Consider the following 17556-nt stretch of genomic DNA (forward strand, 5'->3'; position numbering starts at 1 on the left):
AGAGTCGGACATGACTGAGTGACTGAACTGATTCTATACATTGCTAACTTCATTTCCTGAAAGTTTGTTTTGATAAAATTGTTCTTGGTATGCCAAAGAAAACTACAGAGTTGGGTATCCCTGGGACAAATGGTTAAAAAAAAATCATTAAAAAAATTTGAGTTAATCCAACTGATGCTTTATTGCTCCACATTTCTTGAAATATTATGACAACCTTCTTTTCAGTGGAATCATCTTCTAATCTATCCACCAGAATAGACTTAAAGATAGATTAAGATATTTTAAAGCTATGAAATGATGTAGAAACATAGCTTGCTGACCAAGAGTGAAATGAACATTTTATAAGAAATCACCAGATGTGCCCAGAAACTTGAGTTGTTACTTAACCACAGGAATCTTTCAGAGATTAATGTAGGGCAATATTGGATCAGTCTGTTTTCTTGAGCAAGGATTAGTTTAAAAGCTATAGTAGAAATTAAAAGATAGGAAGGAAGGGTAAAATAATCAGGGATAATTTTTTTTAAAAGTCACAAGTTATAGTAAGCAGAGGGAACTTGAAAGTTTTAAAATATATTACATGTATGAGTATATATATATGGAGTTTTATAGAGACTCAAAATCATGAAACATTATTTTCACTAAAACCTGTTTTCAATATTAATAAATGTTTATATAATACACATCAATAATTCTCGTTTGTCTCTCTTCAAATTATTTTTCTTTCAAGAAAAGTACATGCAAAATAAACTTGCCATTTATACAGAACTGTTCTTCCATTAATGCTCCAGCACTTGCTGCCAAATATTTTTGAAATAGTTTAAAATATGTTTCACCATTCAACATCTGTTTCTTCTCCAATTTTTTAAAACATGGAAATAGCCGTAGATAAAGGAAACTTCTCTGAAATGTCAGACTTTGTTGTACCAACATAAATTATGGCACAAACAGCTATTTCTTGATAATGAAAACTACTAATTTTTGACTTTGATAAAAACGAAACTTAAAATGCTATTAGGATAGAAGCTGTGACATTTTGTAAACTGAATACATACATTCTGTCTCTGATATTTTGGAGCTAATGGTAAGAATTAGCAAACAACCAACATTTTTAAGGTGCAGCTTAAACTATTTTGGTAGTAAAGTATTTCCAAGGGAATTATAACAATTAATTTTACTCCTAGAGAAATTAGAATATGTATTGATTTTAAAGGCTTTGAGTATTCATCAAATATATTTTCAGAACCTATCATTGTTCAATGCACCGGGTTACTTACATTTTAGAAACTTAAAAATTTCACACTAGGATTCTTTAACTGTATGTCCTGTAATCCTCAGTGTGCCAATAAATATGTTGCAGAAAAAACATCCTATAGGCAAATAAATTTGATTATTTCAGGTTTCTCTACTGTGGAATTTTCTGACTCTAATATGTACTGTAAATCTCAAAGAGGGGCTATAGGTGCTTGTTTCATTATGCTATTTAATCATGGAGCTTCTTTTGGGGAGAGAGGATGGGGTACATAGCTCCTATTAACTAACCCTGTTAACATGCATATGTGCCCACTGGTGTGTAGACACTAAATTAGACTGTTAGGTAAAGAGCCACCAGCTGCCAAATATTTTTTCTCTTCTATTTGGCTCTCTGGGGTTTCTCAAAGAAGGTTCATTTCTTACCTTTTTAATTCATCCCATGGTCCTGCACCTCCGCTTTTGTGCCTGCCATCTCTATGGGCTGTTGTCCATCACTCTGCTCTTCATGCTGATGCTTCTTCCACCATCCGTGATTCTGTCAGCAGTTCTTGGCCCATTTGCATGGGAGCCACAATCTGCCTAGGTCTCTTCTTAAAATTTTATTTATTTTTAATTGGGAGAGCCTCTTGATGGCATACAAATCTTGCTTCTCTATTACCTTTGCTTGGGCCATGCCACTATTCTACATGTCTTGGATTGAGCGTGATCTTCTTATCCAACCAGCAGAGTAACGTTTCCTCTATATCAGTTGTGCTTTTTTGTTTTGTTTGGAAGTGGAGAAGTGATTACTCCTCAGAAGAACTGACCTGATGAATTGCTTCTTTCTTTGGTTAGGTTTGCATCATAGTTTTCTCTTTCTCAAGGACCTCAGACAGCCCTCTCTAGTCCAGAAGGCTGGATATAATGCATTCAAACATTGCTTTAGGCTTTATCTTCAACTATCAGTCTCTCTCACCAATAAGGTATTTTGTTAGATCTGGTTCCTTGTACCAAAATTATTTCCCATTTGTGCTGATTTTTCTCTAAAAGTAGCCTTGTTATCTATTGGCCTGTTAATTGGTTTTGGTTACTTTTTACCACATCTCCACACTGCAGTCTATCGCATGTCTGTACCTGACTAAAGCCCACATGTGCTGCTGCTGCTAAGCCACTTCAGTCGTGTCCGACTCTGTGCGACCCCATAGACGGCAGCCCACTAGGCTCCCCCGTCCCTGGGATTCTCCAGGCAAGGACACTGGAGTGGGTTGCCATTTCCTTCTCCAATGCATGAAAGTGAAAAGTGAAAGTGAAGTCACTCAGTCGCGTCCGACTCTTAGTGACCCCATGGACTGCACCCTACCAGGCTCCTCCCATGGGATTCTCCAGGCACGAGTACTGGAGTGGGTCGCCAGTGCCTTCTCCAAGCCCACATGTGGACAGGTTCGATTTCCTTTCTAAGTGGTTCCTTAGCCTCATGTAGCACTTAGCTATATGCTTTGGCTATAGCATTCGTATGCTGCTTCTTTCTTTGCACGACTCTCCCTGAGTGGTGACATTTTCCTGATCCATTCAGAGAATGGATCTGCGTTCCTATTATCAGCCCTTTCATCAACCCATCAAAATAAGGCAAGCTCTCATATTAGTCATTTATTTCTTGGCTGGTCTATTCTGGTATCTCCTTTTGGTGCTCTGACTCCATGAGTATAAGATTGGAGGACTTGGATTGGCCAGTATGCTCCATCTACTTCCCCTTGAAGCTGTTGGAAATTGAGACATTGGTGTCCCATTTTCCTAGAATCTCCAGGATGATCTAATAAGATTCCTCTTGGCAACCCCCTTCCTGTATCCGTTGTCTCTTCCCCTCATCAAGTTCAACTTGTTCCACTGAGTTATCATATTTTCCACTTCGTGTTTTATGTTTGATAGCATATTTTAAAGTTAATATTATATTGCAATTTAACATTTTCCAGCATTACATTATGATGTTTCTCACACACAAAAAATATGTATCTTTGAATAGAAGGCAGCAAAGTTTGAGTTGGACCATAAAAAGCAGGTGAAATCTGAACAACTGAGTTTTTAATTAAGAGTGAACACAGTGAAGTAGGACCATTGTAGGGCATGTTGTTTGTGAGGAATATTAAATACAGTGAAAAGAAGAACGTTTGGATGTTGGCTAAGGCTGTGTTTGAATCCTGGATCTACGGATTACTAGCTATTTAATTGTGGGCAAGACAATGTACCTCAATGAACCTCTTCAAGAGGTGTGTTATATTTCAGAGAGTAATGAGGATATGTGGTGAAGAAAGTTGATGATTATATTTGTTTTTTTATTTTATTTATTTATTTTTGATGATTATATTTGATGTGGAAGAAAACAGGGCATCATTAAACATTGTAGAAAACTGAAGAAAGAAAATGCAAATTCTATGGAACATTAATATCAGTAACATACAATGGGTATTAATGGATCTTCTCGTCTAAGTGGCAAGCTATTTGGTTTTAAAGATAAAACAATATATAATTTGAAGTCCAATTTGTGGAAGCAAATACCCATGGATAGAAGAGGCAAAATGTTATGACTATGCTTCTGTTTACATATATGTCTGAGTATAGTTTTATGGCTTGAATTTTCTCTCCACAGATTATTGACTAATTAATTGATTCATTAATTTCCCATTATACATTACTTATATTAATGTGTTATATTATGTATTGACTGCACTTGAGAGTTAACATGTAACTCTGAGAACCTGGAAATAAGATACTCTCTGAAAGTCATGTTATGAGAACAGCCCATAATATTTTAGAAAAGAGATCTATAAAACTGTCTTAAAGACACTGGATGACCACTGGGTCAATAAGATGAGTAAAAACTAGATAAGCCAATTAAAAGAGGCACTGATTGGCAAGAGCAGCTCAGAAAGAAGTCATGCCATAAAACACTGACAGTATGCATCCCTGCACTGAACAGGCAAGAGTTCATCTTAAATTAGTTAACACCAAGTATGGACCTAAAGGAAGCAGAAGATATTAAGAAGAGGTGGCAAGAATACACAGAAGAACTGTACAAAAAAGATCTTCACAACCCAGATAATCACGATGGTCTGATCACTCACCTAGAGCCAGATATCCTGGAATGTGAAGTCAAGTGGGCCTTAGGAAGCATCACTATGAACAAAGCTAGTGGAAGTGATGGAATTCCAGTTGAGCTATTTCAAATCCTGAAAGATGATGCTGTGAAAGTGCTGCACTCAATATGCCAGCACATTTGGAAAACTCAGCAGTGGCCACAGGACTGGAAAAGGTCAGTTTTCATTCCAATCCCAGAGAAAGGCAATGCCAAAGAATGCTCAAACTACCACACAATTGCACTCATCTCACATGCTAGTAAAGTAATGCTCAAAATTCTCCAAGCCAGGCTTCAGCAATATGTGAAGCGTGAACTTCCTGATGTTCAAGCTGGTTTTAGAAAAGGCAGAGGAACCAGAGATCAAATTGTCAACATCTGCTGGATCATCAAAAAAGCAAGAGAGTTCCAGAAAAGCATCTATTTCTACTTTATTGACTGTGCCAAAGCCTTTGACTGTGTGGATTACAATAAACTGTGGGAAATTCTGAAAGAGATGGGAATACCAGACCACCTGATCTGCCTCTTGAGAAACCTATATGCAGGTCAGGAAGCAACGGTTAGAACTGGACATGGAACAACAGACTGGTTCCAAATAGGAAAAGGAGTACATCAAGGCTGTATATTGTCACCCTGCTTATTTAACTTCTATGCAGAGTACATCATGAGAAATGCTGGGCTGGAAGAAGCACAAGCTGTAATCAAGAGTGCCGGGAGAAATATCAATAACCTCAGATATGCAGATGACACTACCCTTATGGCAGAAAGTGAAGAGGAACTCAAAAGCCTCTTGATGAAAGTGAAAGAGGAGAGTGAAAAAGTTGGCTTAAAGCTCAACATTCAGAAAACGAAGATCATGGCATCTAGTCCCATCACTTCATGGGAAATAGATGGGGAAACAGTGGAAACAGTGTCAGATTTTATTTTTTTGGGCTCCAAAATCACTGCAGATGGTGACTGCAGCCATGAAATTAAAAGACGCTTACTCCTTGGAAGAAAAGTTATGACCAACCTAGATAGCATATTGTAAAGTAGAGACATTACTTTGCCAACAAAGGTCCATCTAGTCAAGGCTATGGTTTTTCCTGTGGTCATGTATGGATGTGAGATTTGGACTGTGAAGAAAGCTGAGCGCCGAAGAACTGATGCTTTTGAACTGTGGTGTTTGAGAAGACTCTTAAGAGTCTCTTGGACTGCAAGGAGATCCAACCAGTCCATTCTGAAGGAGATCAGCCTTGGGATTTCTTTGGAAGGAATGATGCTAAAGCTGAAACTCCAATACTTTGGCCACCTCATGTGAAGAGTTGAGTCATTGGAAAAGACTCTGATGCTGGGAGGGATTGGGGGCAGGAGGAGAAGGGGACAACAGAGGATGAGATGGCTGGATGGCATCACGGACTCATTGGACGTGAGTCTGGGTGAACTCCGGGAGTTGGTGATGGACAGGGAGGCCTGGCATGCTACAATTCATGGGGTTGCAAAGAATTGGACATGACTGAGCAACTGAACTGAACTGAAGTATTCTTGCCTGGAAAATCCTGATGGAGAAAATCCTCCTTGCCTGGACAGAGGAGCCTGGTGGGCTACAGTCCATGGGGTCACAAGGTTCGGACATGACCTTGCCACTAAACCATCACCACCATCCTTTTGGAAGTGTGAGCATTCCAGTTTCAATCTTTGTCAAGACTGTTTTAGTTATTGGGGTCCTTTGTGGCTCCTCAGGGCTCCCCTGATAGCTCAGTTGGTAAAGAATCCACCTGCAATGCAGGAGACCCCAGTTCAATTCCTGGGTCGGGAAGGTCTGCTGGAGAAGGGATAGGCTACCCTCTGCAGTATTCTTGGGCTTCCCTTGTGTCTCAGCTGGTAAAGAATCTGCCTGCAATGTGGGAATCCTGGGTTCGATTCCTGGGTTGGGAAGATCCCCTGGAGAAGGGAAAGGCTACCCACTCCAGTATTCTGGCTTGGAGAATGCCATGGACTGTATAGTCCATGGAGTCACAAAGAGTTGGACACGACTGTGCCTCCTCATGAATTTTAAGGTTATTTTTTCTATTTCTGCAGATCATTGAGCTTTTGAAAGAGATTACATTATATCTATAGATCTTTTTGAGTAATATGGACATTTAAGCAGTATTAAGCCTTCCAATCTATGAACACAGATATGTTTCCATTTATTTGTATCCTCTTGATTTATTCTTGCAAAGTTTTAATTTTTTTCATTATACAAGTTTTTTGCTTTCTTGGTTTATTTCTAAGTATTTTATTCTTTTGAATGCAATGGTAAATGGGTTTATTTTCCTGATTTCCTTTTCAGATTATTTGTTGTTATATAGAGAAATGCTGATGATTTTTGTATGTTCGTTTTCTATCTTGCTTCTTTGTTGAATTGATTTATTAGTTCTAATGGTTTTTTAAATGGAATCTTTAATGTCTTATCATTTGTATTCAGAAACAGTTTTAATCTTTCTTTCCAATTTGGATGTCTTTTGCTTCTTTGTCTTTCCTAATTTTTCTGGCTAGGACTTCCAATGTTATGTTGACTGCAACTGAGTAAGAGTAGACATGCTTGTTTTTTCCTGACCGTAGAGAAAAATCTCTCAGTATCCCACCACTGAGTATGGTGTTAGTGTGGGCTTGTTGTATTTGGTCTTTTTTATGTAGAAGTACTCTCCTTCTATTCCTCGTTATGAAGTATTTTTATATTAAAATGGCATTGAGTTTTGTCAGATGCTTTTTATGCATCTTACCCTTTGTTCTGTTAATATGGTGTATCATATGAATTGATTTTTATATGTTGAACCATCTTTGCATCCCTGACATAAATTCTACTTAATGATGGTGACTGATTCTTTTCATGTGCTATGAAATTTAATATGCTAATATTTTGTGGAGAAGTTGTGCATCTATATTCATCAGGAATACTGGCTTATGGTTTTCTTCTATTAGAGTGTCATCAGTGGTATGTTGGGTCCTGTCAGAGCTCTGAGTTGGGTTGTACAGAAGCCAGAGCCTTGGGAAGCTCTCACAAAGCTGGAAAATTGGTCACACGCTCCGCTCTTCTCTTTCTCCACTGAGAGAGAGGCTGCTGAGCTGTATCAGCCTCTGTGTGCCATACTGAGTGGCCCCTGGAGCATCACTGTGGTGCCCAGCTATTTTGTTCTCAGTGGTCCCGCTAGAGTAACTGGGTTCCAGCAACCCTCCAAGACAGTGAGATCGCAGCAAATCCCTTGGGAAAGTCTCTCTGAGAAGTTGGAATGTTAGATGTATGGTCCAGTCTTCTCTTACCCTTCCTAAAAAAAGCCAGGAGAAGAGTTTCCTCCCAATTGTGTGATGCTGTGCCAGGGAGAGGCAGTGTGTATACATCAGTGCTACTGTCTCAATTCGCCCCACCCTCTACTTGTTACTTACATATGCCTCTCTGGTTTGAGTTCTTTGAAATGTTATCACCAATGAATCATGCATTCTCTATGCTTTTTATCTGTAATAACAGAAACAGCTAAGAGATATAAATCATAAAGACAGACAATATCTACATAGAATTTTACTACATCAGTAATTATCCTTAGTGTTTATTCAGTGATATTTAATTTTCACAGAACACTGCAGATATGTTACTATTATTTTTCTGACTTTACAGAGGAGGAAACTGATGCACAGTCATGTCCTGTGCATTCTTTGTAACCCCATGGACTGTAACCCGCCAGACTCCTCTGTCCATGGGATTCTCCAGGCAAGAATACTGGAGTGGGTTGCATTTCCTTCTCCAGGGGATCTTTGCAAACCAGGGATCAAACCCAGGTCTCCCACATTGCAGGCAGATTCTTTACTGTCTGAGCCACCAGAGAGCCCTAAATTACCCAAATTTGTGCAGTGTATTAGCAGAAGAGCTGGGAACTGGACCCAGGCACTTTAACTACAGAACCATGGTAACCATCATACTTGTGTAGCTTAACTCAGGGGTTGGTCTAGAAATAAAACAGAATAGAAAAAAACAAAACACAACAACATAAATATCCCCAAAACTCAGTGCCCAACTTGGAACATACACAATTGCTTGTTTGGTTTGTTGTTGTGGTTTGCTTTAGTTGTGTTTTAAAACAGTTAATTTTTTAATTTTTCATAATTAAAAGTATCCTTTTTGTTTGAAACATTTTAACACACTGATTATATTCTCTTTGTTGTAAATAGGAAAAAAAAAAGGTCCCACATCAGCTTTATTCTTCAGCAAAATGGTGTGAAGGGAACACAACTCGTGTTTTGCCAAATTTGGACATAGATTTCCTTGAGAGTCTGACTGTTATGATTCAGATTGATGAGACGTATTTCGGTCAAAATAACATTGGAGACTATATTCAATATGGAGACTATATATGAGAGAAGTTTTCATCATGTTGCAGCTGGGCCTTTTGAGATGGTTTGTCATGAATATTTTTCCTCTGGTTTTAGTCTCCTTATGGGCCAGCTCCTGCTGTTTCCGAAGTCCTGAGAGCCCAGCCATGTTCTTCCTCACTGATGTTATATCCAGCAGCAGCCCAGAAGCTTCTGGATCCCAGAGTCGCTGCCATCACTGTCCATACACAACCACCTCTTCCCGATTCTCTTTGAAGATTGCTGAGGGTCAAACTTTAACTTTGTGTGTGCAGTATACAGAGTTTTGATTTAGTTTGATTTGCTCTCCTCCAAGATGGTTTTAACACTTGTATCTCCACCATATCTCTGTATTATACCAACACTGATGATTAACATTTATGAAAGCCCCTGCCAATTTTATAATTGCAAAATGCTATAATTGTTTTGACATGCATTGAAAATGATTCATTTTTCATTTACTTGTATTCTTTTATGACATGCCTAATTATGTACTTTGTCTGTTTTTCTATTAAGACGTGATTATCAATTTGTGAGTATTCTTAGCAAATCAGGTATATTAACTCTTTGCCTTTCAAATAAGCTGCAGATATTTCCTCAAATCTCTTTAAAAGTTTCTTACTTCCAGTTTTAGTTTTTAGGTGTATAGATATTTTTGATTTTTCAAGTTGAAAAAATTATGGTATTATACTTGTTGTGAAGAAACCCTGATGCTGGGGAAGGCTGAGGGCAGGAGGAGAAAGGGGCAACTGAGGAGGAGATGATTGGATGGCATCACCGACCAGTGGATGTGAGTTTGAACAAACTCTGGGAGATAGTGAAGGACAGGGAAGCCTGACGTGCTGCAGTCCATGGGGTTGCAGAGAGTCAGACATGACTTAGCAATTGAACAAAACAATGCTTACAGTAATTCATACTTAGTTAAAAATTGATTCCTCTTTTATTGGTCTCCTTTTTTTGTACTTTATTTCATTTAAATCAAAATCACAACTGATTTCTAGGGAGATTGCATGGTATGAAACTAGGCAGCTCACAATTAAAAAAAAATCATTAGGGAAGACAATGCCATTTATTTTTCTTAGTTGTGTTTGACTTTTGACATGTTTTCTTATTAAGGGAGAAACTGGTTTGAGGGTTTGGTGGTGGGTCATGATTTTCAGTGTTTTCCAGCCATTTGGTTTAGGTGGTTTTTTTTTAAATTATTTATTTGTTTATTTTACTTTGACTGTGCTGGGCCTTCATTGCTGTGTGCGGGCTTTCTCGGGCTGTGGCGAGCAGGGGCTGCTCACTAGCTGCGGTGCATGGGCTTCTCACGGCAGTGGCTTCTCTTGTTGCAGAGCACAGGCTCTCGGGCTTGCGGGATTCAGCAGTTATGGCGTGCAGGCTCTAGACTGCGTATGCTCAGGAGTTGTGTGCACGGGCTTAGTTGCTCTGAGGCATGTGGGATCTTCAGGGACCAGGGATCGGAACTCTTGTCCCCTCATTGGCAAGCAAATTCTTAACCACTGGATCATCAGGGAAATCCTCGGTTTAGGTTTTACCCTTGGTTTAGACTCCCCCCTTAAGAAGCCTGGCATTCACTTTCTGATATATTTCTTCCATCTATTCATTTTCTAGCTTTCCTGATAGAACCTTTCCCTGTCCTTTACTCTCATCTCCTTTAGTCCCTTTTCATGTTGTTTTCCTCCGAGGTTGCACATGGAAGAATTTTTTTTAAATGAACTTTTTATTGAAGTGTAAAAAAGTGTTATATCTTTTATGCACAATACACATAAGCTTTCTTAGAGTGAACAGACCCATGTGTTCAGGAGCCAGCTAAGTAAACAAAACCAGCTAACAACCCAGAAAGCCTCTTTGTACCAACATCCTATTCATGTCTTTTCTCCTCCCCACTCAAGTTCACCATTACTTTGATTTAGAACCCTATAAATTACTTTTTCCTGAGTTTGAACTTTATATAAATAGAAATATAGTTATGTACTAACAACATAATATTGACTTCTTTCACTCAACATTATGTCTGTAAGATTTTCACTCAACTGTGAATAATTATAGATGATTGATTCTCATTGCTGTATGATTATAACCATAAATTTGTTTATCCATTCTTTAGTTGATACACATTTGGGTGACTACTAGCTTCTGCCTATTAGGAATACATTCTGCTATGACTGTTCTCATACATATCTTTTGTTGAACACACACATACATTCATTACAACCTGACTGCCTAGCTTGGTCTAGTATTCACAGAAACCCAGCAATTGAAGAGAATAATCTGAATTTGGAAAAACAGGAAGATACTATAGATTAGGCAAGTGTAGGCCAGACTGGCTTTATGCACAAAATATTGTCTGAACCAACAGTTTTGTTGAAGTCAATCTTACATGTGAAAGAGTCTGGATGAGGAAAAATTTGGATGAGAAAGATCCCTTTTTAAATATGGCTGTGTTTAGAAGTTCTTTTGGTGAAGGTTTCTTGTGTGCTAAGTTATTTGGAGAAATCCGTTTTCTAATGAACACAGATAGTAAGATATTGTAGTATAACTTATATAGGAGCACATTTTTAGCTGGCCTGACTTAAGGAAAACTCAGATATTTGTTCTTTTTGATTGAAATGTAGAATTTATTTATTTTAGTCCTTGAATGTTATCCATGAACTATTCTGACATATGTACTAAGAATACTTGAGCTGGGTGAGTGAGAATTTCTCAGTGCAGGAGGCTAAGGCAACCTCGTGTAAAGTAGCTCTCAGCACCGATGCTGACTTACTCTGGTTAGGATCTGGTTTTCATATGCTCAATGATGTTCTGCAGTCAGGCCGCAGCAGAACTGTACTGATGGAATTCTGGGAGGCTTTCTACTGGGCATCAGTGATTTCCTTTCCTAAACTACTAACATGACTGCCCCTTCTGAGGAGGAAAGCAGACAGGTTTGCCTTGGCCAAAGTCCAGTGGCCCAGAGTCAAGCCCTTAAGTGCTTTTCCAAGTGCCCAGTCTAGGCTCTCTGGGGATCAGGCTGCTTGGTAGACTAAGGAGGAAATTACCCAATCATTTTTGTTCTGGCATTTATAAGTACACAGATGTTTCTTCTGATTTTGTAGGAGAACAAACTTGAATTGGCACTTTTCCTGGTCAGGAGGATACAACTGGTAGGTGATACGAACTATTTTTAATTGACCTAGAAGTATTAAAGGATATGTTATGAAAAGTCATACTTGGTAACATTTTTATCCAGTAAATGTTCCTTATCTTTGCTATATAATAGTGTTTCTAAAACTACTTCTATCTCTCACAAAGGCTTGAAATTCACAGCTCTTTGTTCCAATGTTTCTTAATACATAGACCATACCTCCTGTCCTGTTATTTTTGAATCTCTGCAAAAAGGACCTAAGAATTTCCATTTTTATCAGTCGTCTCAGATGATTCTGACATACACTAATGTTTGTAGACATTTGGCTGAAACCTTAAAGCACAGTCAGTTGAGTTTATTCTACTAGTTAGAATCCATTTAAAAATAAGAGGAAATTTAAATGGCAGCAAAATGATGGTAATTTACATGGATCAATTCAAATGGCTAAGCATTAATTACCCTTAATTCTAGTAATACTCTAGGAATATTTTTCAAAGCCTTAAGACCAAAACTTGGAATGTACTAAGTGCGGTGTGAGTGTCTCATGAACATGTTTATATTTCAGAAACAAAATGTCCTTCGATTTGCATCTTGAATAAATCCACATTATAGAAAATTCTATTCTGTAGACAATGAAGTTATAGTGGGCTTCCAGTATCATTAATTTGCCAGATTCTAGTCCAACTTTTATATTGTTGCCATATATTATTTTTTCACTCTTGCTGCCACAGAGGAGCAGATGGGGAGAGAAGAAAATGAGAAAAGTGAATGAATTTTTCTTAAGAATAAGATTTATTAGAATGAGAAACCCCTATTTACAAGAGTTAAGAGATGCTCCTATGTAACTTTCACATGCCTTTTTTCCTTTACCTAACTGTAAGCTTATATAATTATATTTCTTGAATAAAACCTTTTGATAAAGAGGTTGTAATGTTTGGATGTAAGCTTCATACCATATATGTACTTTCAGTGTTAATGTTAGCCTATTATCCTTTTCCCTTTAGCATTTATTTCCTCACTCCCACTGCTACCCCGTCTCTGAGGATTCAAGTCCCTATGCCTCAGTGAAAGATAAGATATTAATCATATCCTGATCAGAAAAATAGAAACAAGTTTTATTACTAGCACAGGATACTATTCTTTAGGAGAAGGAAATGGCAACCCACTCCAGTATTCTTGCCTGGAGAAATCCATGGACAGAGGACCCTGGTGGGCTACAGTCCATGGGGTCGCAAAGAGTCAGACACAACTGAGAGACTAACACTTCACTTCATCATTATTCTTTCAGTTTTACTTTATTTAAAAAAAAGAATCAGAGTAACTTTTCCTGATATTTTGCTTTGCTCAGATATTTAAGATACCCTTTAGATTGCAACAAAAACATGATCCTGAGTAGATTTAAATCATTCACAAACAAGCTGAACTTCAAAGGGGTATGTGCTGTAACTATTTTTCATAATTTGGGGTGTTTAAGGGTATGAGTCCATACCATTTCTGTCCTTTATCGAACCCATCTTTGCATGAAATGTTCCCTTGGTATCTCTAATTTTCTTGAAGAGATCTCTAGTCTTTCCCATTCTGTTGTTTTCCTCTATTTCTTTGCATTGATCCCTGAGGAAGGCTTTCTTATCTCTTCTTGCTATTCTTTGGAACTCTGCATTCAGATGCTTATATCTTTCCTTTTCTCCTTTGCTTTTGGCTTCTCTTCTTTTCACAGCTATTTGTAAGGCCTCCCCAGACAACCATTTTGCTTTTTTGCATTTCTTTTCCATGGGGGTGGTCTTGATCCCTGTCTCCTGTACACTGTCACGAACCTCAGTCCATAGTTCATCAGGAACTCTATCTATCAGATCTAGTCCCTTAAATCTATTTCTCACTTCCACTGTATAATCATAAGGGATTTGATTTAGGTCATACTTGAATGGTCTAGTGGTTTTCCCCACTTTCTTCAATTTGAGTCTGAATTTGGCAATAAGGAGTTCATGATCTGAGCCACAGTCAGTTTCCTGGTCTTGTTTTTGTTGACTGTATAGAGCTTCTCCATCTTAGGCTGCAAAGATATAATCCATCTAATTTCGATGTTGACCATCTGGTGATGTCCATATGTAGAGTCTTCTCTTGTGTTGTTGGAAGAGGGTGTTTGCTATGACCAGTGCATTTTCTTGGCAAAACTCTATTAGTCTTTGCTCTGCTTCATTCCGTATTCCAAGGTCAAATTTGCCTGTTACTCCAGGTATTTCTTGACTTCCTACTTTTGCATTCCAGTCCCCTATAATGAAAAGGACATTTTTTTTTGGGTGTTCTAAAAGGTCGTGTAGGTCTTCACAGAACTGTTCAACTTCAGCTTCTTCAGCGTTACTGGTTGGGGCATAGACTTGGATTACTGTGATATTGAATGGTTTGCCTTGGAAACAAACAGAGATCATTCTGTCATATTTGAGATTGCATCCAAGTACTGCATTTCGAACTCTTTGGTTGACCATGATGGCTACTCCATTTCTTCTGGGGGATTCCTGCCCGCAGTAGTAAATATAATGGTCATCTGAGTTAAATTCACCCATTCCAGTCCATTTGAGTTCGCTGATTCCTAGAATGTCGACATTCACTCTTGCCATCTTTTGTTTGACCCTTCCAATTTGCCTTGATTTTACACAGAGGAACTGTACAAAAAATATCTTCACGACCCAAATAATCATGATGGTGTGATCACTGACCTAGAGCCAGACATCCTGGAATGTGAAGTCAAGTGGGCCTTAGAAAGCATCACTATGAACAAAGCTAGTGGAAGTGATGGAATTCCAGTTGAGCTATTCCAAATCCTGAAAGATGATGCTGTGAAAGTGCTGCACTCAATATGCCAGCACATTTGGAAAACTCAGCAGTGGCCACAGGACTGGAAAAGGTCAGTTTTCATTCCAATCCCAAAGAAAGGCAATGCCAAAGAATGCTCAAACTACCACACAATTGCACTCATCTCACACACTAGTGGAGTAATGCTCAAAATTCTCCAAGCCAGTCTTCAGCAATACATGAACCGTGAACTTCCTGATGTTCAAGCTAGCTTTAGAAAAGGCAGAGGAACCAGAGATCAAATTGCCAACATCTGCTGGATCATCAAAAAAGCAAGAGAGTTCCAGAAAAACATCTATTTCTGCTTTATTGACTATGCCAAAGCCTTTGACTGTATGGATCACAATAAACTGTGGACAATTCTGAAAGAGATGGGAATACCAGACCACCTGATCTGCCTCTTGAGAAATCTGTATGCAGGTCAGGAAGCAACAGTTAGAACTGGACATGTAACAACTGACTCTTTCCAAATAGGAAAAGGAATACGTCAAGGCTGTATATTGTCACCCTGTTTAGTTAACTTCTATGCAGAGTAGCTCATGAGAAACGCTGGACTGGAAGAAACACAAGCTGGAATCAAGATTGCCGGGAGAAATATCAATCACCTCAGATATGCGGATGACATCACCCTTATGGCTGAAAGTGAAGAGGAACTCAAAAGCCTCTTGATTAAAGTGAAAGTGGAGAGTGAAAAAGTTGGCTTAAAGCTCAACATTCAGAAAACGAAGATCATGGCATCCGGTCCCACCACTTCATGGGAAATAGATGGGGAAACAGTGTCAGGCTTTACTTTTCTGGCCTCCAAAATCACTGCAGATGGTGACTGCAGCCATGAAATTAAAAGAGACCTACTCCTTGGAAGGAAAGTTATGACCAACCTAGATAGTATATTGAAAAGCAGAGACATTACTTTGCCAACAAAGGTCTGTCTAGTCAGTTGACTCTTTGCAACCCCGTGAATCGCAGCATGCCAGGCCTCCCTGTCCAGCACCAACTCCCGGAGCTCACTTAGACTCACATCCATCGAGTCAGCGATGCCATCCAGCCATCTCATCCTCTGTCGTCCCCTTCTCCTCCTGCCCCCAATCCCTCCCAGCATCAGTCTTTTCCAATGAGTCATTTCTTCGCATGAGGTGGCCAAAGTACTGGAGTTTCAGCTTTAGCATCACTCCTTCCAATGAAATCCCAGGGCTGATCTCCTTCAGAATGGACTGGTTGGATCTCCTTGCAGTCCAAGGGACTCTCAAGAGTCTAGCACTAATCACATTATAGTTTGTTGTTGTGTTGTTTATAATCTAGATTTTGAGATCCCCAGGCTGCAGGTATTTAGTTTTCTCATCTTTGAATTCTCATCCCTTAACTCCTAGAGAAAAGAACACTGAATGAATGAAAGAGTTAGTTAACTGCTGAATGAATCTAATAGCAGTTAGTAGAGAATAGTGGCTTAACCCAAAAGGGTCACATTTTCTACAGAAAATTTTTAAAATGAGCTACTAAAACTTGGTCTGCTTTACATTATTAGTCTCCACTGACACAATGTCATCAACAAAATAATTCTCTCTACCTAGATGGATCAGTCTCACAGTGCCACCTCCCCCTCCAAGCAATTGATCCCAAATTGGCTTACTGGAATTTTCAGGGAATACCTGCCGGCAGCTGTTTGGGGATTGTCTCCTTTGTCAAATCCACCAGATGCCTCTTGTCGTCCCTTGATTTCTGCACAGCTTCCCTTCTCTTGAGGGTTTGAGGCTACTTGTGGTTTTTTTTTCTTTTGCACTTTCATTTATTGCCTTCTAGTTTTGTTGAACATGTTTCCCATGGGTTTTTGATTTTACTCTCTGGCTCTTTTGTCCATTTTCATACAGGTTTTCCAGAAGATCCAAAACCTTTGTTGTCCCTACTTCAGTCATCTTCCCAGACTCCCCCTCAGTATTTTCATTTTTCATCTTTGTCAACATGAAATCTGAGAATGGCATCTCATTGCTTTTAATTTTTTTACTTGATATTTACTAAACCTGATAGTGATTTTACAATATTATGTATATATCGATTATCAGCCTTTTGAGAATTTTTTTTCTTTTGTATATGCCCTTTTCCTTAATATGTAAGAACTCTTAAGATATACATTTTAATTCTTGAGTATCACATAACGATAATAATGATGATATAATAATGATAATAATTTTTAACAGTGTGGTATTTATCATCTAAATTTATTTTGACATAATATAGTTTTAAGTGAATAAGTTTCTCAATTTTTTCTATGTTGTTTTTGGCTATATTTAGTGACCCATTGACACAACATTGTAAATTAACTATATTTCAATTAAAGAAAAATAAAACTAGAGAGACTCACTCACTAGTTGGTAAAGAGCTTGATAAGTTTTACTGATGAACAATATTTAATGAATGCCACTTCAGGATGAAAAAAATGAAATCTTGGAAAGCAGAGCATTTTCTTAATAGGAAATGGCCCCAAACAGTGTTATTCCTATTCATAGATGATTTCTACATATTCTTATCGATTAAACAAGCAATAACTAAGATTTTTGAAGTGCCTCATTATTTAAAGACTTCTTTCGTTTGTATAATTTGTGTCATGATAATTCGCATTCTTAGAAAAAGAATTGCCTAAAACCAGCAGCAGTGGGCTTGTTTTCCAAGTGCATTCTGCCTAATTATAAATCTCTCTTGTTAAGGGATCTGAAGGTCAGTATTCGTAACTACAGTACAGGAAAAAGAAAAAAAAAAACAGAATCATGGACAAACCAGTTAGAGACATTTGCCAGGAAATGGATTGTTTGCAGATTACTTGGCATAAAGCCCTGTGAAGAAGCAAATCTGCCCC

Source organism: Bos indicus, chromosome 2, assembly GCF_029378745.1.
Source record: "Bos indicus isolate NIAB-ARS_2022 breed Sahiwal x Tharparkar chromosome 2, NIAB-ARS_B.indTharparkar_mat_pri_1.0, whole genome shotgun sequence".
Classification (NCBI taxonomy): domain Eukaryota; kingdom Metazoa; phylum Chordata; class Mammalia; order Artiodactyla; family Bovidae; genus Bos; species Bos indicus.